Source organism: Aegilops tauschii, chromosome 2 (assembly GCF_002575655.3).
Source record: "Aegilops tauschii subsp. strangulata cultivar AL8/78 chromosome 2, Aet v6.0, whole genome shotgun sequence".
In the NCBI taxonomy this organism is placed as follows: Eukaryota; Viridiplantae; Streptophyta; class Magnoliopsida; order Poales; family Poaceae; genus Aegilops; species Aegilops tauschii.
The window spans coordinates 549,209,710-549,237,610 of NC_053036.3; the positions used below are offsets into that span (position 1 = coordinate 549,209,710).

At 46.6% G+C, this 27,901-nt stretch overlaps 1 long non-coding RNA gene across 2 annotated transcripts; it reads left to right on the plus strand.

The window, feature by feature from the left end:
- The first annotated feature begins 4,790 nt into the window (after positions 1-4,790).
- LOC123497391 (uncharacterized) lies at positions 4,791-7,823 on the plus strand. Of its 2 annotated transcripts, XR_006671096.2 has the most exons (4): positions 4,791-5,527; positions 5,637-5,718; positions 5,827-5,905; positions 7,530-7,823. It is a non-coding gene; the product is annotated as an uncharacterized lncRNA (long non-coding RNA). The 2 variants fall into 2 exon arrangements; XR_012203284.1 differs by having other exon boundaries at positions 4,806-5,718.
- Positions 7,824-27,901: the final 20,078 nt, after the last annotated feature.

Below are 27,901 nucleotides of genomic sequence, written 5' to 3' on the forward strand. Positions count from 1 at the left end.
AGCTTCGTATCAGTGTACAGTGCCAGAAGGAACGAATCTTGACTTGGAAAACAAAAACATTTGGTCAGGAAAACCGGGCTGGTGGTAACATGATTCCTCCGTTCACAAAAAAAAACATCATTCCGAGCGGCGCGTCGAGCCGAGCCGTGGGCCGTGCCTGTGGGAGCACGCAAGCGCCAGCTTCCATCTCCGCGACTGCGCATGCGCGTGCCGACGTGCGCGAGGAATATTCCGTGGTCCACGTGGAAGCCCGTGACGGGACCCGACCCCGGGCGGAGCGAGTGAGACGGCGGCGACGTTGCCGCTCATGTCGCTGGAATATTCGCGCCAGCGCGGCTCGATTGACTCGCACCCCGCAACCGGCTGCCCGAGGCGACGGCCCGCTCCGCTCCAAGCCTCCAATAAACGTCGAAATCAGTTTTTTTTAAACTTCAAAATGATAAGAGAAAGTCCGAAATAAACCCTAAATTCACGCTCTCAGTCTAAATCAAACCCTTGAACTTGAAATCCTTGAAATTAGCACCATATACTTTCTAATCCCGGTCTATCCCGGGTTGATTTCTAATAGATACTTATTTGTCGCAGCGGGAAAAAGCCAATTCCCGATGGGAATCACACACTTATCACGTTGACTGTGTGGGCTTACACGTCATCTATTCATCTCCATGACCTCGCCGCGCAAGAGCAACCGGTGTGCGGAGGTTGTCAACTTCGTCATCGTGGGCGCCCCCAACCCGCGCAATTGGTGGCGAGCCCGTTGTGCACGTGCTGCCAAGTGAAGATGCCACGTAGGAGGTTTCTACCGACCACCTGCCATCCTTTTTTCACGGATGACCACCTGCCATCTTGACGCGATGGATGAAATCCGCGTGCATGCGAGGTATTGGTAGTTGCGTGAATCAAGGGAGTCGGTGACCACGACGCCGGACGAACTAGAGGAGGAGCTCAAGAAGGAGCATGCCGGGGAAAGACAAGAGGAGCACAACGTCAACGACCACGACAAAGGGAGAGGGATGGATCTGTTACATGAGAGAGAGCGAGGGTGTGTGTGTGTGTGTGTGTGTGTGTGTGAGAGAGAGAGAGAGGGTGTGTGAAGGAGGAAGACGAGTATGGCACGTGGGCCTGTATAGTCATTAAGAGCAGTGTGGGACCCTGTTGTTGGAAATATGAGCAATTTACCGAATGATTTTATTAACAGAAATATTAGATAAAACATGACTAATATAACAGGGATAAAACTAGTCATGTGATCTGACAGGGAGAACGTAAATAACATCTGCATATATGAACTGTAATCAAACTTATCTAGAGCAGACAATAGGGCAAGTTTCATATATGAAGTAGAATCTTACATATCTAGGGTAATTATCAGAACAAGGAACTGTGGCAGGATCTTGAACAGAAAGGAGAGGAACACATACGGGACAGCAGCAGCAGTAGCACTGGACTTGGGGTTGGTGTCCTCGCCAGCCATGTCGTCGAGGAGGTTGCCGACGTCAGGGAAGAAGTCATCGGAGTCCGGGGCGTCCGTGACGAAGAAGTCAGTAGTCGCGCTAAGCGCTCCCCAAAGATCTTATCACCCTTCTCCCGTACATGACACAAAGAGGTGCGGTTTCGAAGGCCTACTGTCCCGACTCGCGGTGCACGCCACAAGCCGGGATGAGGAAGACAGCAGTAGCTCAGAGATTGGAACCGGTGGCGAGAGGAAGATGAAGTTCTGGTGCGTCTCGCGAGAGAAGGAGGCGAGAGGCTGCGCCGGGAGCTGAAGGGAACGAGGGAGACGAAACGAACATAAATTTAGACATCGGCTCGGCTCATTCCCGCAACCCGCGGCGCGTCGTGGCGAGGCGTGGCGGCGGAGGAGGAGCGCGCGTGGATGTCTCTCTTGTTCTCATGCTCATACAGGTGAGGGAAGAACCTCCCTTATAAGGAGGTCCAACTCCCACTAAACTAGCAATGTGGGACTAAACTTTAGGAGTATCCCTTGCCTTCCACGAATGGGCGAAGTGGGCCTCTAGGATTTATTTAGGAATTTCTGAAATAGTTATTGGGTTGTCCCAAAATAGACTAAATTCTAGCAATCCCCCACTAGATCCCAGAGGCACACAAAAATTTGTCTTTGGTTCCAAAACACTGTTTTATATACCGGTATTGCAATGGAGACTATTAAGTTGAACTTCCACCTAGAACTCTATGCTACACTAGTAAGCAACTTGACAGTGGACTGGGCCTTGAACTGCAAGTTTTCTGCGAATCTAGCTTCACACAAAGCCTTGACCGATACTAGGGTACCGTGGGTCTACCCCGCGGGTGGAGCTTATGCGTCATACTCCGTGACCTTTCATGAGTTTACTAGAGAGAACCCTACTCTCATAGATTGCAACGTTTGACAATCAAACTCATATAGGCGTGTTCTTCAAAAGATGTTCTGCAGGACAACATCTCTACTTAAATGAGCCACTTAGAACACATTAAGATATACATCAACCTGCCATGCAGATTTAGGAGAGTATTGCATCTTCATGGAGTGGTATCGTTAACAGTAAGGATACTCTCCTCTCAGTTGACCAACAGCTTGTCTTCCACATCTAATTCACGGGATCTCGGATCACATGGACTAAGTTACCATTGTGAACAACTCATATTGTGGGTCTCATACCCGTCTCCCTCGATGCATTATCTATCACATTACGTGATAGACCCTTAGTAAAAGGATCTGCCAGATTTTTAGACGTTTGGATATAATCCAATGCAATAACTCCGGAGTTTTTCATTTTCCTAACAGATTTTAACCTTATCTGAACGTGTCTTGATGACTTCATGTTATCCTTTGAGCTGCTCACTTCCGTGATCACAGTTTGATTGTCGCAGTTCATAAGGATACCCGGTATAGGTTTCTCAACAACCGGCAAGTCATTCAAGAGCCGACGAAGCCAATCTGCTTCGACCGTAGCTGTATCTAGTGCTGTGAGTTCTGCTTCCATTGTTGACCTCGTTAAGATGGTCTTCTTGCAAGACTTTCAAGAAACAGCGCCACCTCCACGAGTGAATACATATCCACTCGCGACCTTTATCTCATCAACATCTGAGATCCAGTTTGAGTCACTATACCCTTCAAGCACCTTTAGGTGCCCAGTGTAGTGAATTCCATAATTCGCAGTGTGTGACAGCCTGATTTTTGGCCCTTTCTTTTTCTTTTGTTTTTCTGAGGTTTTTGCTTGAGTTTTCTTTTTCCGTGGCTTTGTGGTCTGAAAAGTGAAGAAGATGAACTCTTCTTTGCCTCCAGAGTGGCTTGTCATACCCAAACCCTTCCCTAGACCCTGTCATTTTCATCTTAGCCCAAATCCCAATATTCTTTTTATTGGGAATATTCCTTTTCTATTAAAGGAATAACTCAAATTGCCCTAGGTTGTGAAGCAACCTTTATTTCCATCACTCCTAAAATTCCCAAATAATTCTCATAAATTGTTTGGGTCATATCTTTCTCAAATATGGAAAAATATTTCTTTTTCATGTTTATCATCATGCTCAAATAATTCATTTCCTATTCTGCCCTAAATGGCACATTGTGAAGCAAGTGCTATTCTCCTTTTCCCAATTGACCTCAAACTCCTTGGACACCTTTTCCTGTCCATATAATTTCCACATGCCAAAATGCAACCTCATTTGCCTAGTAATTATTTAATTATGATTTTCCAAAGTTTCTATCCAGAAAGAAGCTTTGTGAAGGAGGTGCAAGCTAGGCATATCCAAATGAGTTGCCATTTTTCATGATCCCTCATATCATCTTATAATATCCCTCCACCAAAGTAGAGCTCATGTCAGGCCTCCATGTGAGCTCATCTTCAATTCTTTGATTCTGTTCAAAGTTTCAGTTTGTGAAGCAAGTGTATTTTATATTGCTCCATTATGGCTGCCAATTTTTATAGGCCTTCTATTATCCATATAACTTACCTCCACCCATTTTGGGCATGGTTAATTAAGCCATTATTTCTCCAGAATTTTTGCAAGTTTCTGTCCAGAATGAAGCTTTGTGAAGCGAGTGTCACTTTGGTATTTCCAAATGGCATGAAATCTTTACAGAAGCTTCATACCATCATATAACCCCTCTATGCCAAACTTCATCTCACAGAGATCAAGTATGTGAGTGCATCATCCAAATCTTGATTCTGGACCATATTTGGCAGTTGCAAAGCAACTCTGTTAAATCTTGATCCAAACCCCTCCATAGTTACCAGGATGTAAGTCCTTATTTACCTCAACCTTGCAGACAATTCCATTTGACCCAATCACCTCCCTGTTGAGCAGCATTACACGATCAAGTTTACTGCAGTAAACTTCAGAGGTTAATTACCATTCAACCGAAGCTCTTTTAACCAAAATACCACCGCATTTGCAACCTACCCAGGAAGGAATCCACCCCAGACATCGTTTGGTTTCGCTTGTGGCACTGTGTGCACCAGTGAGCGCGGTGACCACCGACTTGGCATGCAGTGGGCGCGTCCAGAATGGCTTCTTGCTCGGGCCCCTCTCCCTCTCGTCGCCTTCGCGCGCGTGAGCGTGTCCAGCAGCTGGCCCGCGCCGTCACCGTCCTCCTGGAGCCCTCTTCCCCTCCGTCAGCCCCTCCGTCAGCTCTCGTCGCCGCGCGCCCACGGGAAGCCTGTAGCCGACCGGGCATTTATGGCGTCCGACCTCTTCTCCTCTTGTCCACGAGCTCGGCCTCGTCTCCGTGAGCCCTGCCCCTCGTCCGTTCCCTTCCCCGTCGCCTTCCCCGAGCTCGCGAGCGTGGGCACGCGTCCGCGGCGGTGCCAGCTCGGCCTCCTCGCCCCGCGGCTATATAAGCCAGCCCCGACCCCTCCCGAGCTCACCACTCGACCTCATGCCCTCCACTACCCCTCCCCAGCCAGTCAAACGATCTCGAGGAGCTCTCGGTCGCCATCATTGCCGCCATGGCCGCCGCGGCCTCCCTCCTAAATTAGCGCGAAGCCGGCCCCCTCCCTCCCTCATTCCTTCACCAGAGAACTCTCCTCGGCCCCCTGATCCTCCCCACCTACTTGCCCCTCGACGGAGTGCCCCGCAGCCCCAAAGCCGAACCCCACCCGAAGCCATCTCCGCCGGAGTCCGCGCCCTCGTCGCTCCGGTCCTCCTCGGCGTCCGTGTCCAGGCGGGATGGATGCGGCGCCTCTTCCCGATCTCCCCGGTGCCCGTAGCCTCGCCGGAGGCGGTCTGTGACGCCGGAGCTCGTCGCCGGAGCGCGCCGGTCCTCCTCTGCATCGCGGGCGAGCGGGAGGAGGAAGAAGGAGCTAGGCCGGGCGGGCCCCATCTCCACGCGGCCCCACCTGTCGGCGGGTAGGCGTTGACCCTGCCTGCCTAGTTAGATAAGTGACGGGCCCCACAGCCCGTGGGACCCGCACGTCAGCTGCTCAAGCCCCTGCCCCGCCTCTGCCACGTGTTTAAGTGGAGGCGTACTCGGTTGAGTACGTTTTCACCTTCGGGAAAGGGCATTTTCCCTCTGCTTTAGCTCAAAGTACGCTTACTTTTACTGAAAGCGTATTTCCTCTCTGTTTCAGCCCAGAATGCGTTGTCTTAATGAGGAAGCGTATTTCTAACTTTGCGCTTCTGCCTTATCCACTCAGGGACTTGTTTGTGGTGATATTTTTGCAGAAAAGTCCCTGAACTTCAACCCTTCATATCTTTTTAAACACAACTCCAAATGAGGTGATTCCAAAGCCCACGTCTTCGTTTCGTCAAACCCGTTCTGTTGGTTTCATTTTCACTATGGTTTGGCACTATGAAAATGACCTTTTTGCCCTTGCACGTAAACAGCCCCTCCGAGAGAGAACTGTTTCTGGCAAATCTTTTCGCGGCTTCACCGCACTCCTTCCCGGTGCCTTCTTCACCCCAGGCAAGCCACAATACCCACTTGCATGATAGTCATGCATTAGCCATGGTTTTCAACTTGAATATTTATTAAATGTTTGCTTGTTTAAAATATGGTTATCGTTGTTGCTTCTGGGTTAGTGCTTACTTTCTTGCTATGTTGTTATGCACCTGGTTGTCATGCCCTGCTAGTTGCTGGTATTCCTTTCATATGCTTATGCTTGCTAGTAGTACATGTTGATGTTGGTAATGGTCTTCGGTGCATGACGGCCATCTGTCCCGAGTACCGTTGCTATACATGTTCCATTGCATCCAGTTGGTTAAATGCTTGCACGCTTGCATTGTTGTATGTTCATGCATGATATTTATGGTTGATGCTAGTGGTCATGTTATGCTATGAGTAGTGTTGCACTTGTAATATTTATGCTCGTCATTATGCCATGTTCAGTTGGAGATTATTCATAGTTGATATGGTGGATAGTTATGTTGCATCCCGTGCTTATGTTGATATCATTCTCATGCTTTGTATATGCATCATGTTATTTTATCATGGCTCAGCATATTGCATTCAAGTTTAACCGGATTAAATTGAACTTGAACAACTGTTGGCTGAGTCATGGTGCCACCATATCGAAACTGACCAGTGCAACAATGCTTACCTTATGGGGAGGTCCTAACTGGGTCTATTGTCGTGCCTATCGCCGGTGCCTCCAACTAGGGAAGGCTATGGGCGTGCTTACCCTGATCAGGTAGGCGGACATAACCTTGTGTGCTCGTAGGTTGGATGATAAGCGCTTTTGTCCCTGTTTGGGATGGACCACGACGGTGGTCGTTGTGTCTTTGGTAGACACGGGGCCACCCAGGACTAGCCCAATGGGGAGTGAGTCGGAGTGGCCGGGAGAGTGTCATGGCAGTAGATCGGTTTTGTCGGAACGCCGTTGGTCCACCCGAATGGGAATGCGAGGCCATGGGTTCTGTAGTGTGGGTACAGTGTACTAACCTCTGCAAAGTGTATATTAAATCTATCGATAGCCGCGCTCGCGGATAAGGGCCCAGTTCGTGTTGGTCCCACCGTGAGTCAACAGTATTAATAATAACTTGATTAATGACAACCCCGGTTCGACGATGAGATAAGTTGGTTGTAATCGCCGGAAAGATCACCGTTTGAGAGCAAGTGTTGGTCATGGTTGTGATCGCCGGAATGATCACCGTGGTATCGAGGATACCGAGTTGTTGGATATTCATGATATTGTGTGAGAATCGTGGGTAAAGATCAAGCTCCTTGTGGTCATTTAATGATTACTAGGGTATTGTTTATACCAAGCTTGATTTGATCCTGAGATGATCGTGTGATGTCCGAGGTTGGTAAGTGATGCATGTGATGGTTACATAGTAACCCGAGCAGAATAAATAGTGCATGTAGTGTCATCATGTTGCATGCTAGTATCATCAGATTTATATGTTCATGCCATGATCATATATTGTCCTAGCGATATTATGTTCATATTGTTCATGCCATGTTATCCTGATGATCTCATGATAATCCCTGATTAACCTGTAATTGCCATGCTGTTGTTTGTCTTGAATGCTTCTGGTTAATTGTGAGCTTGCAAGTACATTCAATGTACTGACCTGGCGTGTCATGCCAGCTTGCAGGTCGTGCCTGGATTGCATGCTTGTTTGCCGTGGATTCTTTGTTTGCGAGCTAGGATAAGCGTTCCAGCCAGAGTCCATGCGGAGTGGAGTTCACCACTATCGTCGTTGTTCCGCTGCTAGAGTTATTCCGTTGCTTCGAGTTTTCTACTGCTTGCATAGAGCAACTGAGGATGGCGTAGTGTCGCCGTGCCGATGTTATTCATTGTACTATCGGAGACCTTGTAATCATATTCGTGTAATAATAGAAAGCTGGTTTGTTCTATGCTAAGTAGTTCCGTATTCTAGAAGACTTCTCCTCGATCTCTGGGCTGGAATACGGGGCGTTCCGGTTTTCTCTGAGCCGGGGTGCCACACAGTGCCTTTCAAATAACGCAAAACTCTCTCTAGAGCTTTCCAATGCACATCTCCTGGTTTTGAGACAAACCGACTCAGTTTGCTAACAGCAAAAGAGATGTCAGGTCTTGTAGCACTGGCTAAGTACATAAGCGAGCCAATAATCTGAGATACTTCAATTGATCTCTAGCAATTCTTCGATTCTTTCGAAGCAGCACGCTAGCATCATATGGTGTTGGAGAGGGCTTGTCATCACTATAGCCAAAGCGACTCAAGATCTTTTCCATGTAGTGAGATTGAAGCAATGTAATCCCACCATCATCGTCTCTCAACAACTTGATGTTCAAAATGACATCAGCCACTCCTAAATCCTTCATCTCAAAACAGCGAGATAGGAAATCCTTGACCTCCTTAATAACATTCAGATTTGTTCTGAAAATCAGTATGTCATCAACATACAAGCAAAGGATAACTCCCTCGCCCCCACCATGGCGATAGTACACACATTTGTCAGCTTCGTTTACAACAAAGCATGCAGCTGTTAAAGTTCTTTCAAACTTCTCATGCCACTGTTTGGGTGCTAGCTTGAGTCCATACAAAGACTTCAGCAACTTGCACACTTTTCCTTCCTGACCATCTAGTACAAACCCATCTGGTTGTTCCATATAAATTTCCTCGTCCAACTCTCCATTTAGGAAAGCAGTCTTAACATCCATTTGATGAATGAGAAGACCATGTGAGGCAGCTAGTGAAAGTAGAACTCGAATAGTGGTCAGTCGAGCCACAGGTGAGTAAGTATCAAAGAAGTCTTTACCTTCCTTTTGGGTATAACCCCTAGCCACGAGCCGAGCCTTGTACTTTTCAATAGTACCATCAGGCCTAAGCTTCTTCTTGAATACTCATTTGCATCCTATAGGTTTGCACCCATAAGGACGATCAGTTATCCCCCAAGTTTCATTTTCCAAGATGGAATCCATCTCACTACGAACCGCTTCCTTCCAGTAGTCAGCATCTTCAGATGCATAGGCCTCTGAAATAGAACTGGGAGTGTCATCTATGAGATACACAAGAAAATCGTCACCAAAGGACTTTGCAGTCCTCTGTCTCTTGCTCCTAGTAGGAACTTCATTGTTCTCCTCCACAGGACTTTCAAAGTGTTCCATCGAAATGGCAGGTTCGGTAATTGTAACTGGTTCCTGATTCGATGAACTAGGCATCTCCTGTTTAGATGAGGTAGCCATATCCTGTTGGGGATCGTTGCAGAAATTAAAAAATTTCTACGCATCACCAAGATCAATCTATGGAGAGACTAGCAACGAGATAGAGGGGAGTGCATATTCATACCCTTGAAGATCGCGATGCGGAAGCGTTACAAGAACGCGGATGAAGGAGTCGTACTCGCAGCGATTCAGATCGCGGTTGATTCCGATCTAAGCGCCGAACAACGGCGCCTCCGCGTTCAACACACGTACAGCCCGGGGACGTCTCGTCCTTGTTGATCTAGCAAGGGGAAAGGAGAAGTTGGGGAGGAGCTCCGGCAGCACGACGGCGTGGTGGTGGAGCTTGTAGTTCTCTGGCAGGGCTTCGCCAAGCTCAACGGAGGAGGAGGGGGTGTTGGAGAGGGGGAGGGCTGCGCCTTGGATGTGGTCTTGCTGCCCTCCCTCCACCCCTCTATTTATGGGGCGAAGGGGGAAGGGGGCCGGCCCCTCTACATGAGATCTAGAGGGGGGGCGGCGGCCAAGGGGAGGGGGCTTGCCCCCCAAGCCAAGGGGGCGCCCCCTTTATGGTCCCCCCCCAACCCTAGGCGCATGGGCCCTAGGGGGGATGGCGCCCAGCCCACTTAGGGGCTGGTTCCCTTCCACATACAACCCATAGGGCCCTCCGGGGCAGGTGGACCCTCCCGGTGGACCCCCGGAACCCCTTCGGTGGTCCCGGTACAATACCGATAAACCCCCGAACACTTCCGGTGACCGTATGATGACTTCCCATATATAAATCTTCACCTCCGCACCATTCCGGAACTCCTCGTGACGTCCGGGATCTCATCCGGGACTCCGAACAACATTCGGTAACTGTGTACTATTTCCCATAACAACTCTAGCATCACTGAACCTTAAGTGTGTAGACCCTACGGGTTCGGGAATCATGCAGACATGACTGAGACATCTCTCCGGCCAATAACCAACAGCGGGATCTGGATACCCATGTTGGTTCCCACATGTTCCACGATGATCTCATCGGATGAACCACGATGTCGGGGATTCAATCAATCCCATACACAATTCCCTTTGTCTACCGATATGATACTTTCCCGAGATTCGATCGTCGGTATTCCTATACCTTGTTCAATCTCGTTACCGGCAAGTCTCTTTACTCGTCCGTAACACATCATCCCGTGATCAACTCCTTGATCACATTGAGCTCATTATGATCATGTCCTACCGAGTGGGCCCAGAGATACCTCTCCGTCACACGGAGTGACAAATCCCAGTCTCGATTCATACCAACCCAACAGACACTTTCGGAGATTGATACGTCCATTTTGCATCATGCTTTTATATCGATACTTATTGCAATATGGGCTGTTATTACACATTATGTCACAATACTTATGCCTATTCTCTCTTATTTTACAAGGTTTACATAAGGAGGGAGAATGTCGGCAGCTGGAATTCTGGGCTGGAAAAGGAGCAAATATTAGAGACCTATTCTGCACAACTCCAAAAGTCTTGAAACTACACGAAAGTCATTTTTGAAAATAATAAAAAATACTGAGCGGAAGAAATACGTCAGGGGGGCCACCACCTGCCCACGAGGGTGGGGGGCGCGCCCTACCCCCCAGGGCGCGCCCCCTACCTCGTGGGCCCCCTGTTGGCTCTCCGGTGGCCATCTTCTGCTATATGAAGTCTTTCGTCGAGGAAAAAATCATAAGCAACCTTTCGGGACGAGACTCCGCCGCCACGAGGCGGAACCTTGGCGGAACCAATCTAGGGCTCCGGCAGAGCTGTTCTGCCGGGGACACTTCCCTCCGGGAGGGGGAAATCATCGCCATCATCATCACCAACGCTCCTCTCATCGGGAGAGGGAAATCTCCATCAACATCTTCACCAGTGTGACGCCCCCGATTCAATCGTACACTAATCATACACGCAAATGTGTACGATCAAGATCAGGGACTCACGGGAAGATATCACAACACAACTCCAGACACAAATTAAAAAAATACAAGCTTTATATTACAAGCCAGGGGCCTCTAGGGCTCGAATACATAAGCTCGAAAACACAAAAGTCAGCGGAAGCAACAATATCTGAGTACAGACATAAGTTAGACAAGTTTGCCTTAAGAAGGCTAGCACAAAAGCATCTACGATCGAAAAGGCAAGGCCTCTTGCCTGGGAGCCTCCTAACTACTCCTGGTCGTCGGCGGTCTCCACGTAGTAGTATGCATTGGCGGTGGCATCTGGCTCCTGGGCTCCGACATCTGGTTGCATCAACCAGAAAGAAGAAGAAAAGGGGAAAAGGGGGAGCAAAGCAACCGTGAGTACTCATCCAAAGTACTCGCAAGCAAGGATCTACACTACATATGCATCGGTATCCATGAAAAGGGGGGTGTATCTGTGGACTGGACTGCAGAATGCCAGAAGAGAAGGGGAAAGCCTAGCCTATCGAAGACTAGCATCTTCTGGAAACCACCATCTTGCAGCAACAGGAGGGAGTAGAGTAGCATAAAGTAAAGTAGTAGAAGTGTTATCAACCTCGGCCAGAGATCCTTTCTCGACTCCCTGCGAGAAAGCAATCCCAGAGCTGTACTATCCATTTATCATCACAATCCATTTCCTCATCACAAGTATCCAGTTCTAGTTTTTTCGATCAGGATACAACTCCAAGTGTCCGTTACCGTAGGACAGGCTATCGATAGATGTTTTCTTCCCTGCAGGGGTGCACCAACTTACCCACCACGCTCGATTAACTCCGGCCGGACACACTTTCCTGGGTCATGCCCGGCCTCGGCCAAACAATACGCCGCAACCCGACCAAGGCTTAATAGAGAGGTCAGCACGCCGGACTAAACCTATGCCCCAGGGGTCATGGGCCATCGCCCCGGGAACTCCTGCCTGTTGCGTGGGCGGCCGGTGAGCAGACCTAGCTACCTCCTTAAAAAGACAGGAGCTTACCAGTCCAACCCGGCGCGCGCCGCTCAGTCGCTGACGTCTATTAAGCTTCGGCTGATGCATACGACGCAGAACGCCCATACTATGCCCACGTGATGGTTAGTGCTATCAGGCCAGAGGCCCCTCGGATCAAATATCCAAATCATAGTGGATTAGGAGCACGCGGTAACAAGCAGAGACTCACGAAAGATGTGAACCCGTTGCCCCGTCTCGAGGACTTGCGGCAAGGGCTAGGAATGCCCGGCCACGCCTCGTAATTATCTCGCGGGCACCCTCTAGGTCAACCCGTCTCCACATCACTCGCAATTAAGCTTGCGCGGGTACCCCTCAGGGCCGACCCGTCTTTAGTAACATGGTTCAGTGTAAAGTCATAGTAACCATAGTAACTGTGTGTCCAAACATCAAGGGGAAAACCCGAGGAATCACCCCCGGTGAATTCCACTCGATGTAATCATCAAGGTGAACGTAAGAGGAACCACCCCCGAGGTTCACACTTGAGGGGTTGCACGACAGAGTCGTATCGGAAGTGGTTAAGGCGGAATCACCCTCGATGACCACGACCGAATAGCTACACTACAGGGTTAATATCAGAAGTGCTGTAGAGGTCTCACCCTCGACACTCGATAGTACCCCAGTAGTGTCGAGCAACTAAGGGGAAAGTGATGTGCGGTGCCGGGGCCTGGTCTTCGATCCCGTTGATCGGGTCTTCGAACATAAAGCGGGGCAACTGGGACAAGGTGGGGGTCACTGATGGATCACTAACCAACCTATACTAAGCAGTTTAGGATAAGTAGGTAAGGTACAATGAGCAGGTTACAAAAGCAGGCTATGCATCAGAATAGGAGCAAACAATAACAGTAGCAAAATCTGCAAGCATGAGAGAAAGGAATGGGCGATATCGGGATGATCAAAGGGGAGGCTTGCCTGGTTGCTCAGACAAGAAGGAGGGTCGTCGTCGACGTAGTCGATCACAGGGGCATCAGCAGCGGTCTCGAGGTCTACCGGAGAAGAAGAGGGGGAAGAAACAGTAAATACACGCAAACATAAGAATAACAAGACAAAAGCGGTGCTAGAGGTGTTCTAACGCAGCACTAGGCGATACTGGCGAAGGGGGAAACATCCGGGAATGTTTTCCTGAAGTTTGGCATTTTCGGGCAGGCGGACCGGAGGGGGAAAGTTCCATGTTCGCTATGCTAGGGGCATGCGACAGACGAACGGAGAGCGTATTTGGATTCGTCTCGAAATTCTGAGCAACTTTCATGTAGAATTTTTTTTTCAGCGGAGCTACGGTATATTTTCTATTAATTTTCAAAGATTTAAAGTTTTTCTGAAATTCCTGGATTTATTACTAAATCGAATTTAGAAGGAAAAAGGCTATGGGTACCCAAAAGTGTACCCAGCCAGAAGTACAAAGAAGCTGACATGTGGGGCCAGGGCCCAGTTGACTTAGTCAACAGCCCAGTCAGCATTGACTAGTCAAAGTGAACAGTGAAGGGGGGCCTACTTGTCATGGACTTAGCTATTCTAAATCTAGTTTAGCACTTTAATATAAACAGTTGGTCCCACATGCCATCTACTATTAGACTAATTAACTACTACAGTACTAACTAAACTAACTAGCACGGCCGGCCACACACACACAACACGCACTCATGCACACACATAGAACACTCACACGCAGAACACACACACGCAGAGCACAGCTCGACCTGGCCATGGCCATGGCCAGCGGTACTAGTAGCCGGCTGCAGTACCAACAGTTCTAGCAACGGCACGCAACAACAGCAGCGGCGGCTAGCACAAGCAGTAGCAGAGCAACGGCGACGGCAGCAACAGAGCAACAACGATAGAAGCAGCAGCAGCGCAAGCAGCAGGGCAGCGTGAGCAGCGGACGGCTGCGGGCTCGCGGGCAGGGGAGCGCGGGGAGCAGCGGCGGCGTGGCCAGGGAGCAGCACACGGGGCCGGCAGGCGCGGCCAATCGCGGCCCGAGGCGAGGTACAGCGCGTGGGCAAGCGCGAGATTCGGCCATGGCGTTCGTAGCGCGGTGGTGGGCTATACGATGACGGATCGAGGTCGGGAGGAGGGGGAACCAGACGAGATGCTCACCACGAGCTCGATGGCGAGGTCGGGGAGACCGGGGCTGGTCGGAGACGAGCGGATCGAGCGGCAAGGTGATGACGGCCGTGGCGGAGAAGACCCGCGATGGCGAGCTTGGTGGCGGCCTGGCGACGAACCGAAGGGCGTAGAGGAAGGAGGCGATGACGGCGGGCTGCCTGGACGCCGTGGCACAGCTCGGGGTGGCCGGTGGCTGCGGGATTGACGGCAGCGTGTCGACGACGGCTTCGCTTGGTTGCGTTTCTAGTTCGTGGATGGAGCAACAGAGGGGAAGCGAGGGGCTAGGGTTGGTCCATGGTGTCCGGGTGGTTCTTATCTACATCGGGAGGACGCCGGATGGCCGGCACCTGGCCGGGCGTCATGGGATGGCCGCCACGATCCCCTGCCTGCCTCTGTAGCAGGAGGAAGGGGAAAAGGGGATTGTTGGGCTGGGCTAGTGGCCAGTTGGGCCAAGGCCTAGGGGAGGCAGGAAGGCTTTCCTCTAAAAAAACAAATTGTTTCTATTACCTTTCCCTGTTTTGCATTTAGTTGGGACATCAAATGATTTTAGCTTTGAACAAAACTTGGCACATAATTTTAACACAACAACTTGAGATGGCACCAAAAAGTTTGGGGTCCAAAGGAGTTGCGTAACCATTTTTAGAAATAGAAAAGGCCAATTTTAATTGTTGTTGGACCACTAAATAATTTTCCAGGGGCACTTTGGGAATCCAAAATGAAAAATATCCAGGGATTATTTGCCACACTTTGAACATTTTATTTTGCATGTTTGAGAAATTTGAATTTTAACTTTAATTTGAAATTGAACCGGATTGAAACAAAGGGGGATTTAGCAACAATGAAAATGATGACATGGCATCATTAACTTGGGATTGCTGTAGCTTAATTATCCGGGCGTCACAAATCTCCTCCACTACAAGAAATCTCGTCCCGAGATTTAAGGGTGGAGTAAGGGGGAAAGACTCGGGAAGGACGGAGCTCCACACAAGATAGGTACCTGGGGGCTATCTCGGTGAACGTGGCATAGAGGCATCTCTCGAGTTGAAACTCAAGAAAAACATCGAGAGCAAGGTAAGGAGGTGCAATAAGAAGTTTCAAGCGAATGGACAAACGATCGATACCTGAACAGAGTGTGAGAAGGGGTTCATAGCATCGGGAAGAGATCATCCCTCGGGGGCGGCTCGTGATAACACACAAAGCCAAGAGCATAAGATACTTCGGCATCAAGGTTGTAAAGGAGAGTCAGGCTTCGATCCTGTGGAACTGTGGGTTATGGGCCCACCATGTGGTAGAAAGCAGGAAGGAAGCTGACATCTTGCACGGTCACGATAGCGAGGCATGTCAGAGGAAAACCTGTCAGTTATGGTGGCAACAACGTTGGTACCAAGGGCGAGGGATGAAGAGAACCATTTTCCTGCTCGTTGAAACGAGGCGGACCAGTAGGCAAAGTTCTCGTCCATCGGTGGTTACTGGAATGTCATCAACATTAGTAACAGGGTCGTACTGACCGAATTGTACCTTGAGGCATTTTTATAAGCAGGGAATTATTTCTTCTTTTATCATATAGGTCAAAAGAAAGACTAACAATCCAATGGAAAGGAAAATGTGATTATCAGGATTAATCAGATCAAAGGAAAGGAAAAAATGTGTTTGCACACAAGAATTTAGGGTATATCCTTCCCAAGGAAAGGCGGGGCATGATATACATGATAGGACAGCAAGTTCAAAAGTATTTAGACAAAGGGGCGAGGGAAGAATCATGATATTACCACACCACGGTGTTTGAATAATAAATCAAGAAACATTTAGCATTGCGCTTCCAATGTTCTTGTTGATATACAGAGTACCATAGTCATGCTTCGAGGTAGCAATAACATGGTGTTTCGGGTAAGAGTTGGATCTGAAGATCTCAAAAGATACAAAGGAACACTTCCAAGATTATGTCGGAACGTAAGGAATAACCAAACACGACCAGGTATGTGTTGGCAGGAAGTCAAGGATGTCATTGATGATATCACAAATCATCGAGGGGCAAGGATGGTATTTCTCACCATGAATTCAATTGTCATCTCAACAGAAGTCAAAATGTTGATGCTGATCACGACGCATTTGTCGAGAGGCTCTATGAAGATGCCATCGGGGAGCGACGACATCAAGCAACAGGAAGGATGAAGCGAAAGGCTATTGGAACCACGGATACGACACAAGCTCGAAATCAAGCTTCTTGTTCGAGGTGAAATGATAAGATGAAGAAGATCGATGTAAGTTTAGCTCGTCAATGGAAGTTGCTCCAGGCATAAGGACCAGGTAACACATTTAGAATTAGCATGATAATGATTTAGTCGATCAGGCTAGGAATGACTTGAAGGATCATTAAACTCGTAAGCAATGAAAATTACTTAGAGTTATTGAATCGAAGTGCGGAATCGATTCACTTATCGGTGTTCTCGAGTGACTAATAACTCAGAACCTGGGGAAAATTGGAATCGATGAGAAGCAATACTAGAAGAAGACTCATAGGAAGCAACACAGATGTTTGATATTCTCGAGATACCATAGGGTAATACTCGAAGGTAGAGTAGAATAGATGCTTGATAGGTGAAATGGTCTGCAGAAGACAAGTACTTTAACTTGTCCGAGAAATGGGATCAAAGGGCAACAATCATGGTCAGAACCACAGTTGTAAAGGAACAATCATAGATACCAGATGAACTTATATCAAGGGGATTATTATTATCACAAGAAGCTTCCATGATAAGTTCCACATCGGGTCCATGGGCATGAACACAAAGGTTCAAGGTCGACTCCCACTTCTTCAATGCATAACCTCTCATTTACTTCTTGCTTTTGACGAAGTTGTAGTGTAGAAATTTTTATCCGGCGTAACACCAGTAGAGTATGACCCATAGAAATTTCCGGGTTCACAGAAATTAGGGAAAGCATTAGTTCAACCCGTCGGGGCATTTTAGGAACATTTGCAAAACTTCAGAGGTAATTAACTCAAGCTCGGAAGCAGAGCATGGTTGACAAAGCAGAGAATACAATTTACCAAAGGCAATATGTATCAGGGGAAGAGCGCACAAAATTTTGAATATGAAGGACATTGTCGGATAATAATCCAACAAAGGATTCAGTGGTCCTCAATGGATCTGATGTGAGTATCAGTACTCAGTCAGAAGAGGGAAAGAATTCAAAGGCATCAGGATATAGAAACAGCTGAATAATTCGACGTTCAAGCTGAAGGGAACTAGGTGGACAATCAATTACAACATGATTGGCCGAGATCCAAGTCATGTCCTGAATGACGTATGAGCAGGAAGGTCAAATTTCAGGGTTCGACTGATGATTGCAAGCAAACGCAAGATAATGAATCAATAGACTCAGGATGACAATGACAAAGGATGTTAATGGATATTGCTGGACATATGGATTTAACCATAATGCAGGCAGACAAGACTTTCGGGAGCACTAGGCTGCAGAGGATCTTTGGGAGATCGAATTGCATTCGAAGAATTTTGTGAGACATATGATCAACTGGTGATGAACAAATCCCAGATAAGTGCATGGAATTATTCGTAGGGTTATTTAGGCAGAAAAGAGCTGCAAGGCAGTCGGAAAAAAAGGATTCTCCAAAGTCGGAGAATACTTTCGGGTATCTTGTAATAACAAGAACAACTAGGGATGGAAGTAAGAACGGCGAGGGTACGCAGTTATCCATAAGGATTCAACGGTGTTAAGGGATTGCAAAAGAAATCAACACAAGTTCTCGGGAATTAGATCGGAGACTATCTTTGAAGTCTTCTGGTGAAGCAGGCAACCATCCGGAATGAAGCGCTGTCCGGGGGGTAAGTCGTTACGAGATCCTAATGTTAGAGTTAGCAAAATCGTTTAACCCGAATGGAAGAGAGATCAGAGTCCTAGAGTATAGACAAGGAATAAAAGATCCTAATACCACCCAATGGCGACGTGGGCCCGTAAGACACACAGCCATGTTAGTAAAAGTTTTTGTAGTGACTAGACTCAACTTCGACCAAGGAGTTGGAAAGGGGGCTACCTACAGGCAGTCGGCTCTGATACCAACTTGTGACGCCCCCAATTCAATCGTACACTAATCATACACGCAAATGTGTATGATCAAGATCAGGGACTCACGGGAAGATATCACAACACAACTCTAGACACAAATTAAAAAAAATACAAGCTTTCTATTACAAGCCAGGGGCCTCTAGGGCTCGAATACATAAGCTCGAAAACACAAAAGTCAGCGGAAGCAACAATATCTGAGTACAGACATAAGTTAGAAAAGTTTGCCTTAAGAAGGCTAGCACAAAAGCATCTACGATCGAAAAGGCAAGGCCTCCTGCCTGGGAGCCTCCTAACTACTCCTGGTCGTCGGCGGTCTCCACGTAGTAGTATGCATCGGCGGTGGCATCTGGCTCCTGGGTCCGACATCTGGTTGCATCAACCGGAAAGAAGAAGAAAAGGGGAAAAGGGAGAGCAAAGCAACCGTGAGTACTCATCCAAAGTACTCGCAAGCAAGGATCTACACTACATATGCATCGGTATCAATGAAAAGGGGGGGTGTATCTGTGGACTGGACTGCAGAATGCCAGAAGAGAAGGGGAAAGCCTAGCCTATCGAAGACTAGCATCTTCTGGAAACCACCATCTTGCAGCAACAGGAGGGAGTAGAGTAGCATAAAGTAAAGTAGTAGAAGTGTTATCAACCTCGGCCAGAGATCCTTTCTCAACTCCCTGCGAGAAAGCAATCCCAGAGCTGTACTATCCATTTATCATCACAATCCATTTCTCATCACAAGTATCCAGTTCTAGTTGTATCGATCAGGATACAACTCCAAGTGTCCGTTACCGTAGGACAGGCTATCAATAGATGTTTTCTTCCCTGCAGGGGTGCACCAACTTACCCACCACGCTCGATTAACTCCGGCCGGACACACTTTCCTGGGTCATGCCCGGCCTCGGCCAAACAATACGCCGCAACCCGACCTAGGCTTAATAGAGAGGTCAGCACACCAGACTAAACCTATGCCCCCAGGGGTCATGGGCCATCGCCCTGGGAACTCCTGCATGTTGTGTGGGCGGCCGGTGAGCAGACCTAGCTACCTCCTTAAAAATACAGGAGCTTACCAGTCCAACCCGGCGCGCGCCGCTCAGTCGCTGACGTCTATTAAGCTTCGGCTGATGCATACGACGCAGAATGCCCATACTATGCCCACGTGATGGTTAGTGCTATCAGGCCAGAGGCCCCTCAGATCAAATATCCAAATCGTAGTGGATTAGGAGCACGCGGTAACAAGCAGAGACTCACGAAAGATGTGACCCCGTTGCCCCATCTCGAGGACTTGCGGCAAGGGCTAGGAATGCCCGGCCATGCCTCGTAATTATCTCGCGGGCACCCTCTAGGTCAACCCGTCTCCACATCACTCGCAATTAAGCTCGCGCGGGTACCCCTCAGGGCCGACCCGTCTTTAGTAACATGGTTCAGTGTAAAGTCATAGTAACCATAGTAACTGTGTGTCCAAACATCAAGGGGAAAACCCGAGGAATCACCCCCGGTGAATTCCACTCGGTGTAATCATCAAGGTGAACGTAAGAGGAACCACCCCCGAGGTTCACACTTGAGGGGTTGCACGACAGAGTCGTATCGGAAGTGGTTAAGGCGGAATCACCCTCGATGACCACGACCGAATAGCTGCACCACAGGGTTAACATCAGAAGTGTTGTAGAGGTCTCACCCTCGGCACTCGATAGTAACCCAGTAGTGTCGAGCAACTAAGGGGAAAGTGATGTGCGGTGCCGGGGCCTGGTCTTCGATCCCGTTGATCGGGTCTTCGAACATAAAGCGGGGCAACTGGGACTAGGTGGGGGTCACTGATGGATCACTAACCAACCTATACTAAGCAGTTTAGGATAAGTAGGTAAGGTACAATGAGCAGGTTACAAAAGCAGGCTATGCATCAGAATAGGAGCAAACAATAACAGTAGCAAAATCTAATGCAAGCATGAGAGAAAGGAATGGGCGATATCGGGATGATCAAAGGGGGGGCTTGCCTGGTTGCTCAGACAAGAAGGAGGGTCGTCGTCGACGTAGTCGATCACAGGGGCATCAGCAGCGGTCTCGAGGTCTACCGGAGAAGAAGAGGGGGGAAGAAACAGTAAATACACGCAAACATAAGAATAACAAGACAAAAGCGGTGCTAGAGGTGTTCTAACGCAGCACTAGGCGATACTGGCGAAGGGGGAAAACATCCGGGAAAGTTTTCCCGAAGTTTGGCATTTTCGGGCAGGCGTACCGGAGGGGGAAAGTTCCATGTTCGCTATGCTAGGGGCATGCGACAGACGAACGGAGAGCGTATTTGGATTCGTCTCGAAATTCTGAGCAACTTTCATGTAGAAATTTTTTTCAGCGGAGCTACGGTATATTTTCTATTAATTTTCAAAGATTTAAAGTTTTTCTGAAATTCCAGGATTTATTACTAAATCAAATTTAGAAGGAAAAAGGCTATGGGTACCCAAAAGTGTACCCAGCCAGAAGTACAAAGAAGCTGACATGTGGGGCCAGGGCCCAGTTGACTTAGTCAACAGCCCAGTCAGCATTGACTAGTCAAAGTGAACAGTGAAGGGGGGCCTACTTGTCATGGACTTAGCTATTCTAAATCTAGTTTAGCACTTTAATATAAACAGTTGGTCCCACATGCCATCTACTATTAGACTAATTAACTACTACAATACTAACTAAACTAACTAGCACGGCCGGCCACACACACACACAACACGCACTCACGCACACACACAGAACACTCACACGCAGAACACAGCTCGACCTGGCCATGGCCATGGCCAGCGGTACTAGGAGCCGGCTGCAGTAGCAGCAGTTCTAGCAATGGCACGCAACAACAGCAGCGGCGGCTAGCACAAGCAGTAGCAGAGCAACGGCAACGGCGGCAACAGAGCAACAATGATAGAAGCAGCAGCAGCGCAAGCAGCAGGGCAGCGTGAGCAGCGGACGGCTGCGGGCTCGCGGGCAGGGGAGGGCGGGGAGCAGCGGCGGGCGTGGCCGGGGAGCAGCACACAGGGCCGGCAGGCGCGGCCAATCGCGGCCCGAGGCGAGGCACAGCGCGTGGGCAAGCGCGAGATTCGGCCATGGCGTTCGTAGCGCGGTGGTGGGCTATACGACAACGGATCGAGGTCGGGAGGAGGGGGAACCGGACGAGATGCTCACCGCGAGCTCGATGGCGAGGTCAGGGAGACCGGGGCTGGTCGGAGACGAGCGGATCGAGCGGCAAGGTGATGACGGTCGTGGCGGAGAAGACCTGCGATGGCGAGCTTGGCGGCGGCCTGGCGACGAACCGAAGGGCGTAGAGGAAGGAGGCGATGATGGCGGGCTGCCTGGTGACGAACCGAAGGGCGTAGAGGAAGGAGGCGATGACGGCGGGCTGCCTGGACGCCGTGGCGCAGCTCGGGGTGGCCGGTGGCTGCGGGATTGACGGCAGCGCGTCGACGACGGCTTCGCTTGGTTGCGTTTCTAGTTCGTGGATGGAGCAACAGAGGGGAAGCGAGGGGCTAGGGTTGGTCCATGGCGTCCGGGTGGTTCTTATCTACATCGGGAGGACGCCAGATGGCCGGCACCTGGCCGGGCGCCATGGGATGGCCGCCATGATCCCCTGCCTGCCTCTGTAGCAGGAGGAAGGGGAAAAGGGGATTGTTGGGCTGGGCTAGTGGCCAGTTGGGCCAAGGCCTAGGGGAGGCGGGAAGGCTTTCCTCTAAAAAAACAAATTGTTTCTATTACCTTTCCCTGTTTTGCATTTAGTTGGGACATCAAATGATTTTAGCTTTGAACAAAACTTGGCACATAATTTTAACACAGCAACTTGAGATGGCACCAAAAAGTTTGGGGTCCAAAGGAGTTGCGTAACCATTTTTAGAAATAGAAAAGGCCAATTTTAATTGTTGTTGGACCACTAAATAATTTTCCAGGGGCACTTTGGGAATCCAAAAGAGGTTGGTTCCAACATGAAAAATATCCAGGGATTATTTGCCACACTTTGAACATTTTATTTTGCATGTTTGAGAAATTTGAATTTTGACTTTAATTTGAAATTGAACCGGATTGAAACAAAGGGGGATTTAGCAACAGTGAAAATGATGACATGGCATCATTAACTTGGGATTGTTGTAGCTTAATTATCCAGGATTGGTACTAGTAGGTTGCTAGTAGTGTTGATTACTCCTTGTAGTTGATGCTAGTCAGTTTATTTGGTGGAAGATCATATGTTCAGATCCTATATGCATATTAATACTCCTCTGATTATGAACATGAATATGCTTTGTGAGTAGTTACGTTTGTTCCTGAGGACATGGGAGAAGTCTTGCTATTAGTAGTCATGTGAATTTGGTATTCGTTCGATATTTTGATGAGATGTATGTTGTCTAGCCTCTAGTGGTGTTATGTGAACGTCGACTACATAACACTTCACCATTATTTGGGCCTAGAGGAAGGCATTGGGAAGTAATAAATAGATGATGGGTTGCTAGAGTGACAGAAGCTTAAACCCTAGTTTATGCGTTGCTTCGTAAGGGGCTGATTTGGATCCATATGTTTCATGCTATGGTTAGGTTTACCGTAATACTTTTGTTGTAGTTGCGGATGCTTGCAATAGAGGTTAATCATAAGTAGGATGCTTGTTCAAGTAAGAACAACACCCAAGCACCGGTCCACCCACATATCAAATTATCAAAGTACCGAACGCGAATCATATGAATGTGATGAAAACTAGCTTGACGATAATTCTCATGTGTCCTCGGGAGCGCTTTTCTCTATATAAGAGTTTGTCCAGGCTTGTCCTTTTCTACAAAAAGGATTGGGCCACCTAGCTGCACTTTATTTACTTTTGTTACTTGTTGCTCGTTACAAATTATCCTATCACAAAACTATCTGTTACCACTTATTTCAGTACTTGCAGAGAATACCTTGTTGAAAACCGCTTATCATTTCCTTCTGCTCCTCGTTGGGTTCGACACTCTTACTTATCGAAAGGACTACGATAGATCCCCTATACTTGTGGGTCATCAAGACTCTTTTTTGGTGCCGTTGCCGGGGAGTGAAGCGCCTTTGGTAGGTGGAATTTGGTAAGGAAAAATTTATATAGTGTGCTGAAATTTACTATCACTTGTTACTATGGAAAGTAATCCTCTGAGGGGCTTGTTCGGGGTATCTTCACCCCGACCAGTAGAGCAAAGAGTTGCTCCTTGACCTACTGAACCTACTGAAAATGAAAATGTTCCCTTTGAAGTTCCTTCGGGTATGTTAGAAAAACTGCTAGCTAATCCTTTTGTAGGAGATGGAACGAAGCATCCTGATGAGCACCTAATATATGTGGATGAAGTTTGTGGATTATTTAAGCTTGCAGGTATACCCGGTGATGTTGTTAAGAGGAAGGTCTTCCCTTTATCTTTGAAGGGAGATGCATCGACATGGTATAAGCTATGTGATGATACGGGATCATGGAACTATAAACGATTGAAATAGGAATTTCATCAGAAATTTTATCCTATGCATCTTGTTCATCGTGATCGCAATTATATATATAATTTTTGGCCTCGCGAAGGAGAAAGCATCGCTCAAGCTTGAGGGAGGCTTAAATCAGTGTTATATTCATGCCCCAATCATGAGCTCTCAAGAGAAATAATTCTTCAAAGTTTTTATGCTCGGCTTTCTCGTAATAATCAATCCATGCTCGATACTTCTTGTGCTGGCTCTTTTATGATGAGGACTATTGAATTCAAATGGAATTTATTAGATAGAATTATACACAACTCTGAAGATTGGGATCTCGACGAAGGTAAGGAGTCAGGTATGACACCTAAGTTTGATTGTGTTAAATCTTTTATGGATACCGATGTTTTCCGTAAATTTAGCACTAAATATGGACTTGACTCTGAGATAGTAGCTTCTTTCTGTGAATCCTTTGCTACTTATGTTGATCTCTCCAAGGAGAAGTGGTATAAATATCATCCTCCCATAGAAGTAAAAGTAGCTGCACCTATTAAAGTTGAAGAAAAGACTATCACTTATAATGATCCTATTTTTCCTACTTCTTATGTTGAGAAACCACCTTTCCCTGTTAGGATAACGGATCATGCTAAAGCTTCAACTATGGTTCGTAAATGCAATAGTAGAACTTATACACCTCTTGAGCAAATTAAAGCTGAACCTAATATTGCTATTGTTAAAGATCTCTTGGCTGATAATATTGATGGGCACGTTATTTATTTCTGTGGTGAAACTGCTAGAATTGCCAAACCTTGTGCTAAAGATAAACATAGACCTGTGGTAGGCATGCCTGTTATTTCTATTAAAATAGGAGATCATTGTTATCATGGCTTATGTGATATGGGTGCTAGTGCTATACCTCATGACTTATACAAAGAAATTATGCATGAAATTGCACCTGCTGAGATAGAAGGTATTGATGTTACCATCAAACTTGCTAATAGAGATACAATATCACCCATTGGAATTGTTGGAGATGTTGAAGTCTTTTGTGGGAAAACTAAATACCCTGCTGATTTTCTTATTCTTGGTTCCCCACAAGATAGCTTTTGTCCCATTATATTTGGTAGACCCTTCTTGAACACAGTTAATGCTAGGATAGACTGCGAAAAGAGTGTTGTTACTATTGGCTTGGGTGATATGTCTCATAAGTTTAATTTCTCTAAATTTAGTAGAAAACACCGTGAAGAAGAATTGCCTAGTAAGGATGAAATTATTGGTCTTGCTTCTATTGCCGTACCTCCTAGTGATCCTTTAGAACAATATTTGCTAGACCATGAAAATGATATGTTTATGAATGAAAGAAGGGAAATAGATGAAGTATTCTTTAAACAGGAACCTATCCTGAAACACAATTTGCCTGTTGAAATCCTAGGGGATCCTCCTCCACCCAAGGGTGATCCCGTGTTTGAGCTCAAACCTTTACCTGATACTCTTAAATATGCTTATCTCGATGAGAAAAAGATATATCCTGTTATTATTAGTGCTAACCTTTCAGAGCATGAAGAAGAAAGACTATTGAAAACTCTGAAGAAGCACCGTGCTGCTATTGGATATACTCTTGATGATCTTAAGGGCATTAGTCCCACTCTATGTCAACATAAAATAAATTTGGAAGAAGATGCCAAACCGGTTCGTGATCATCAACGAAGGCTGAATCCTAAGATGAGAGAAGTGGTAAGAAAGGAAATACTAAAGCTCCTTGAGGCAGGTATAATTTATCCCGTTGCTGATAGTCAGTGGGTAAGTCCTGTCCATTGTGTCCCTAAGAAGGGAGGTATTACTGTCGTTCCTAATGATAAAGATGAATTGATTCCGCAAAGAATTATTACAGGTTATAGGATGGTAATTGATTTCCGCAAATTAAATGAAGCTACTAAGAAAGATCATTACCCCCTACCTTTTATCGATCAAATGCTAGAAAGATTATCCAAACATACACATTTTTGCTTTCTAGATGGTTATTCTGGTTTCTCTCAAATACCTGTGTCAGCCAACGATCAATCTAAAACTACTTTTACTTGCCCTTTTGGTACTTTTGCTTATAGACGTATGCCTTTTGGTTTATGTAATGAACCTGCTACCTTTCAAAGATGCATGATGGCTATATTCTCTGACTTTTGTGAAAAGATTTGTGAGGTTTTCATGGACGACTTCTCCATTTATGGATCCTCTTTTGATGATTGCTTGAGCAACCTTGATCGAGTTTTGCAGAGATGTGAAGAAACTAATCTTGTTTTGAATTGGGAAAAGTGCCACTTTATGGTTAATGAAGGTATTGTCTTGGGGCATAAAGTTTCTGAAAGAGGTATTGAAGTTGATAAAGCCAAGGTTGATGCTATTGAAAAGATGCCATGTCGCAAGGACATCAAAGGTATAAGAAGTTTCCTTGGTCACGCCGGATTTTATAGGAGGTTCATTAAGGACTTCTCAAAAATTTCTCGGCCTCTGACTAATTTATTACAAAAAGATATACCATTTGTCTTTGACGATGATTGTGTAGAAGCATTTGAAATACTTAAGAAAGCTTTGATCTCTGCACCTATTGTCCAGCCACCTGATTGGAATTTACCCTTTGAAATTATGTGTGATGCTAGTGATTATGCTGTAGGTGCTGTTCGAGGGCAAAGAGTTGATAAGAAATTAAATGTTATTCAATATGCTAGTAAAACTCTAGACAATGCTCAAAGAAATTATGCTACTACTGAAAAAGAATTCTTAGCAGTTGTATTTGCTTGTGATAAGTTCAGACCTTATATTGTTCATTCTAAAGTAACTATTCACACGGATCATGCTGCTATTAAATATCTTATGGAAAAGAAAGATGCTAAACCTAGACTTATTAGATGGGTTCTCCTGCTACAAGAATTTGATTTGCATATTGTTGATAGGAAGGGAGCTGAGAACCCCATTGCAGACAACTTGTCTAGGTTAGAAAATGTTCTTGATGAGCCACTACATATTGATGATAGCTTTCCTGATGAGCAATTAAATGTTATAAATGCTTCTCGTAGTACTCCGTGGTATGCTGATTATGCTAATTATATTGTTGCTAAATTTATACCGCCTAGTTTCACATACCAGCAAAAGAAAAAGTTTTTCTATGATTTGAGACATTACTTTTGGGATGACCCACATCTTTATAAAGGAGTAGATGGTGTTATTAGACGTTGTGTACCTGAGCATGAACAGGAACAGATCCTACGCAAGTGTCACTCCGAAGCTTATGGAGGACACCACGCTGGAGATAGAACTGCACATAAGGTATTGCAATCCGGTTTTTATTGGCCTACTCTCTTCAAGGATGCCCGTAAGTTTGTCTTATCTTCTGATGAATGTCAAAGAATTGGTAACATTAGTAGACGTCAAGAAATGCCTATGAATTATTCACTTGTTATTGAACCATTTTATGTTTGGGGCTTTGATTATATGGGACCTTTTCCTGCCTCTAATGGATATACACATATTTTAGTTGCTGTTGATTACGTTACTAAGTGGGTAGAAGCTATTCCAACTAGTAGTGCTGATCATAACACTTCTATTAAGATGCTTAAAGAAGTTATTTTTCCAAGGTTTGGAGTCCCTAGATATTTAATGACTGACGGTGGTTCACATTTTATTCATGGTGCTTTCCGTAAAATGCTTGCTAAGTATGATGTTAATCATAGAATTGCATCTCCTTATCACCCACAGTCTAGTGGTCAAGTAGAATTGAGTAATAGAGAGCTCAAATTAATTTTGCAAAAGACTGTCAATAGATCTAGAAAGAATTGCTCCAAGAAACTTGATGATGCATTATGGGCCTATAGAACTGCATATAAAAATCCTATGGGTATGTCTCCGTATAAAATGGTTTATGGAAAGGCATGTCACTTACCTCTCGAACTAGAACATAAGGCATATTGGGCTATTAAATTGCTCAATTATGATTTCAAACTTGCCGGTGAGAAGAGGTTATTTGACATTAGCTCACTTGATGAATGGAGAACCAAGCTTATGAAAATGCCAAATTGTTTAAATAAAAAGTTAAAAGATGGCATGACAAAAGGATACAAAAGTGTGAGTTTAATGTAGGTGATTATGTATTGCTATACAACTCCCATTTAAGATTTTTTGCAGGAAAACTTCTCTCTAAATGGGAAGGTCCTTACGTTATCGAGGAGGTCTATCGT